Source organism: Puma concolor, chromosome A2, assembly GCF_028749965.1.
Source record: "Puma concolor isolate L17-30 chromosome A2, mPumCon1.1.hap2, whole genome shotgun sequence".
In the NCBI taxonomy this organism is placed as follows: domain Eukaryota; kingdom Metazoa; phylum Chordata; class Mammalia; order Carnivora; family Felidae; genus Puma; species Puma concolor.
The window spans coordinates 2,386,821-2,392,820 of NC_141668.1; positions in this window are offsets into that span (position 1 = coordinate 2,386,821).

The following is a 6,000-nucleotide window of genomic DNA, read 5'->3' on the forward strand; positions in this document are numbered from 1 at the left end:
AAAACAAAGGCAGCGTGTTTTAGAAGTTGAAATATATCCATTAATCAGTCTATAATCACTACTGAAAAGAGCCAGAGAGAAGGAAGAGAGGGAGCTTTACAGTTTGGAAGTCTGAGTCTCCCTCTGTGGCGATCGTTGACTTGGGTCAACAATCCTGCAGAGACAGCCTCGGACCCCCGGACAGACAGCCTGTCACTTTACAGGTCCTCACCCAACACGTGGGAGGAGTGACGCGGGCACAGGAGACAGGAACGGTCTGGAATGTGCTGGGCAGCATGGGCAAGTGCAGCGCGTGGAGGGAGGGGGAGGGAAGGGTCAGGTTGACGTCGAGCAGGGCGCCGAGGATAACAGCTCTCCGGTCTCTCTTATCTCCATGCACGGTGGGTGGGCAGGTACAGTAAACAATTTTGGACATTTTCAGTTTAAAGTGTGGTCAAGGGGCGCCTGGGTGGCGCAGTCGGTTAAGCGTCCGACTTCAGCCAGGTCACGATCTCGCGGTCCGGGAGTTCGAGCCCCACGTCAGGCTCTGGGCTGATGGCTCGGAGCCTGGAGCCTGTTTCCGATTCTGTGTCTCCCTCTCTCTCTGCCCCTCCCCCGTTCATGCTCTGTCTCACTCTGTCCCAAAAATAAATAAACGTTGAAAAAAAAAAAAATTTTTAAGTGTGGTCAACACCACATATCCTGCTTATCATCGTAACTCTTTTTTTTTTTTTTTTTTTTTTAAATTTTTTTTTCAACGTTTATTTATTTTTGGGACAGAGAGAGACAGAGCATGAATGGGGGAGGGGCAGAGAGAGAGGGAGACACAGAATCGGAAACAGGCTCCAGGCTCCGAGCCATCAGCCCAGAGCCTGACGCGGGGCTCGAACTCACGGACCGCGAGATCGTGACCTGGCTGAAGTCGGATGCTTAACCGACTGCGCCACCCAGGCGCCCCTAATCATAACTCTTTTCAAGTGCACAGTGCAGGACACAGTGTTCTCACGCGAGAGAGGCCCCCGGGACCCTCACCTCCTACAAATCTGAAACTCCCTGCCCCATAAACAACAGCCCCCCGGTCCCTCCCCGTGCCCAGCCACGGGGGCTCACTGTCTGGTGGCCAAGGAGGGACCTGAGAAGGCGTCCTTTGCAAACGCCTTCCCGGTTCCCCAGGTGACTCTGACGCCCCCTCCGCGCCGCAGCCCCGCTTTCTGCGGTGACCTGAAGGAGCGCATGTTTGTACACACGGAACACAAGTGTGGCGCAGGTGCGAGGCTGGGGACAGCGAGGCGGCCTGGCCCTTCCAGGCGGCTGGCACCTTCGGTCTGCTGGACCCCGCCAGCATCATCAGGCAGGCCACTTAGACACGCCGGGGTCATCGGAGCCGTGGAACCGTCCCGTCAAACCAGGGAGGAGGGGCTTTGCTCCAAGAGGGGGATTTTCTTTGCTGGGGACATTTGCCCAGGTGGCTCCGGGGGGGAGAGGTTGGCCACTGCGTGCCCCTTGGAAGCAGTGCAGACCAGGGGGCTCGGGAACGTGGGGGTCTGGGAGGAAGCGGCGTGGGCACGGGCTTTGAGCACAAAGAAAGAATGAGGTGGGGCCACGCGCCCGTGCCTCTAGTGGCCTCGGCTCCCGTTTGTGTGTTTGCGCCGAGCGGCCAGCAGCAGCTCCGTGTGCGTTACCAGGTGACGAAGGGGCGGCCAGGCCCGGCCCCTTACCCGCTGCATTCGTGGATTAAATGAGACAATACGTCCCTGCGCTGGAATAAAGCCGCCTCTGAGACCTGAGAGTCGTGGCCCCGACCCAGGCCTCCCCATCCAGGAGCCCAGGGAGTGTGCTGTGCCCACATGCTGGGATGACCTTCCTGTCGCTCTGTCTTTCGTATCAGTGTCCAACCATGAAGCGTTTCTACATCTCTGGTCTAACCAGGGCCTTCACTCCTGCTTCATCCAGCCCGTCCTCTGCCTGCCTCCTGCCCACCGCCCCCCCTCCCCCGCCCCGGTCCAGACGGGGTCTGTGTGCCTGGGCCAGGCCACGGGGCCTCTCGGCTTTGTTGTAGTTTTGCTAAGTGAAGCTTTATTTAACTTTATTTTTGTTTTAAAGATTACACTTTTTTTTAAATTTGTTTATTTTTGAGAGAGAGAAAGAGAGAGAGAGAGTGTGTGAGTGGGAGAGGGTCAGAGAGAGAGGGAGACACAGAATCTGAAGCAGGCTCCAGGCTCTGAGCTGTCAGCACAGAGCCCGACGCGGGGCTCGAACCCATGAACTGTGAGATCATGACCTGAGCCGAAGTCGGACGCTTAACCGACTGAGCCACCCAGGCGCCCTGAAGCTTCATTTAACTTTAAAAGTTTTGATCTCTTTTTTTTTTTTAATTTTATTTTTGAGGGACAGAGAGAGAGAGCACGAGCAGGGGAGGTGCAGAGAGAGGGAGACACAGAATCTGAAGTAGGCTCCGGGCTCCGAGCTGTCAGCACAGATCCCAATGCAGGGCTCGAGCCCACAAACTGCGGGATCATGACCTGAGCCAAAGTCAGATGCTTAACCGACTGAGCCACCCAGTCGCCCCCATTTCAGTCTCTTTTGTAGCCACTTTTTCAGTGGCTTGTACAGATGCTGGAGAAGTTAAGAGGCTGAAACATAACAGAAATGATGATTTATGTTTTATCTTGGAGTTTCACGTGTGTTTAAACAGACACATTTCTCGACTTCTTTCAAACTAAGGAAAACACCCATATCCATGGAGGGTGGTCGGAGGGTGACCCACGTGGAAGGAGGCATCTGGGTCTCTGAAGCTCTCGTGTTCGGATTAGTAGTGTGGCCCGATCATGCTCCTAATTTCCTGTTTTCTTTAAGACCTACTCCCGGAGGCAAAGCTCAGCCAGGACGGCCGAGGTTCCGGTTCAGCAGGACGGACACCGACCGATGAGAGGCCAGAGCACGGCTCCCAGGAGGGGTCCCAGCTGGATAGTGCCCTCTCCCGACGAGCCCCTAGTCTCCCACATCCAGACCCAGCACAACCTCAGATCTATCCCCCCCATCCCCACCCTCCCAGAGCCCCATTTGTGAGTCCTCACTGCCTCAAACCTTCACTGGGACAATTAATAACACGGGAGAACAGCCGGGGGTGTCCCCCGCAGGCCTTCTGCTTCTCATCTCCGTGGTCTCCCCAGAGGAGAGGGCCCCAGCCCCGTGTCCAGGCCACAAGGTCTATGGAAGAACCTCCAATGAGGCCACAGAACCCGGCCTCTCTCCCAAGCCCGGCCCCGCTTGTGCCTGCGTAGAGGCCCCTGTCGATGGGTTCCCGCCAACCCGGCGTATCCACAGTCCTCCCTCGAGGGCCAGCCTGGACCACCCCTTCCTCAGGGGCCTCTCCCACAGCGCTGCCCAGACCAGAGACACAGCCCTGGGCCTGGACACCCTTGTGAGGCTAGTGACTCCTTCAAAGCTAGAGTTCACGCATGTTGGCTGCTTTGGGGAGGGGAGGGTGTTCTTCTCCTAGGCCGGAGTCGGAGGGTGGTCTCCATCAAAATGTGCTTCTGGAAAGGTCAGTCAAGTGTGGCACATTATTGATGCAGGAAATACCTGTACACACGAGACTATTCTGACAAACTCCCGTGACCTTATGGGCACCACGAGCAGGGAGCCGGGAGCCCAGGTGCAAACATCGACTGCCTGTGTGGATTGGAACAGTGACATTTTCCAAGAAGTAGAAGAAATTTGAAGCCGCATTTAACCCCCACTGTTGGCAGCCCAGAAATAGAATTAAACCGAGAGCATTATTGAGGATGTACAATAATATCCATTTTATGTAATACCGTATCTCTCCGTCCGACAGACATTTGCTTCTAGATTAACTCCTAAATAGCATCATGGAAATCCATTAGGAAAAGTGTGAAGCAAGGGGCGCCTGGGGGGGGCTCAGTCGGTTAAACATCTGACTTCGGCTCAGGTCATGATCCCACAGTCCGTGCGTTCAAGCCCCGTGTCGGGCTCTGGGCTGGCAGCTCGGAGCCTGGAGCCTGCTTCCGATTCTGTGTCTCCCCCCTCTCTCTGCCCCTCCCCCTCTCGCACTGTCTCGGTCTCTCAAAAAATGAACAAACATTAAGAAAAATATTTAAAAAAAGAAAAGAAAAAGCGGGAGGCAAAATATCACAGGCTTAACATAATGAGATGTAAAAAGCTAAATATTTGTTTTCGGGTCTTCGTGATCGGAGTGGGCATTTTATAAATTTGAGGTGAGCTTTGAAGGCTCTAGGTGAAAAGGAAGCACCCCACTGCAAAGAGCACGGTGACCAACTGTGCTGGGGGCGCCTGGGGGCTCAGTGGGTTAAGGTTCTGAGTCTTCATTTCGGCTCAGGTCATGATCTCCCAGTTTGTGAGTTCAAGCCCTGTATCAGGCTCTACCATGAGCGTGCAGAGCCTGCTTGGGATTCTCTGTCTCTCCGTCTGCCCCTCCCCTGCTCCCCCTCTGTCTTTCTCTCTCTGCTCCTCCCCTGCTCCCCCTCCGTCTTTCTCTCTCTGCCTCTCCCCTGCTTCACCCTTTGCCAGTCAGACAACTCCTACCGTGTGGCATTCAGTTTGCAGTGTTACATTTTAAGAGGTTCTTAATAAACTGGAATGCCCCCGGGGGGAGGACGGTGACAAGGCCGTGGACCATGTCACATGTGAATGGGTTCAAAGGACGAATGGGCTGTATCTGTCCTGAAGAAAAGCAGGTAACAGGTGTCTTCAGAAGGCTGGTCAGAATGTCCCGAGCCACCTCCAGGTGGGACCAAGGGGACCCAGAGCCCGCTGTCGGCAGGGCGTCACGAGAATGGAGATTCAGAGACTCAGCGACTGAGGGGGGGCGGGAGTCTCACGAGGGAGGCGGTTCCATGTCCCAGGAGCCCTGAGCTGCAGCTGGGCCACCTGGGAAGGGAGACGTGGTAGGAGAGAGTCCAGGGCTGGGCCGACCCCAAGAGCACACAACGCAGGGGCCACGTAGACGCAGGAGGTGGGGACAGACGCTCCCGCCACTCCGCTGCCAGAGACACTTGTTCTCCAGGGGACTCACCCCCCACAGGAAAGCATCAAGGACAAGGGCAGGTCTCCAGGCAGCGGTCGGGGTGGGGCTGCTGCTCCCCTGGGTGGAGACCAGCACCGCCCCATCTGCCCCCGTATTGTTTTCCCCTTCCTGCACCCGGCTTCAGCCCGCTCTGCACATCCGTGTCCTGCCCCTGGGGCCCGCGTGTGACAGGACAGGTGGCAGAGTGCTCCAGACGGGATGCTTCAGGCAGACCGGAAAGCCTGCTGCTGGCCGTGTGGACACTGCCTGGCCTTTCCCGAGGTGGATGTCAGTTGAAATCACTGTAGAAAGTGGGGTCTTTCCCAGGAGGGAGCGCCTTCCAGGTGACTGGAGGTGGCCTTGGGCACCTGCCGGGCCAAGTTGGGAATGAGAGCAGGACCCAGAAGGGGGGTGAAGTGCACCTCGAGGGCATCTTCACTTCACCAGCACCGGGGCTGAGAGCGTCTCCCCGCGGGACCAGCCCACTCTGCCCGCTGCGGGGAGCCTGGGTAGGAGGACTGTGGGTGAAAGGGTGTGAGTCCCAGCTTGGAGCTCAACAGCCGGGGCATGAGATGACAGGGAGGGGGACGGAGACCAGACGGGGCATCAGCACGCTTGGGCTCTCCCGTTAGGTCGTCCGCCAACTAGATCCGCTGTCTTGAGCAAGTCGGTCCCCAGAATTATAAAATCCTAGAAGCTTCCGGTCTGAAAACCATCCAGTTCTTAAATTTCCTGTGTACATATTTGGTCTGTATTTGTACTGCTGGAAAATACCAGTGTAGTACCTAGAATCATCGAAGCCAAGGGCTGGGAGAATCTAATTGTGAAATGCTATGGCCGGAAAGCCATGAAAAGTCTTTTCCAGTAAGGGTAAGGAGCAACACGTCATAAAATTTTAATTTTCTATTAAAAAACTGTGATCAGGATGGATGAGTTAATGTAACTCATTTGTGAAATAAGGCAATGGCCCCGGG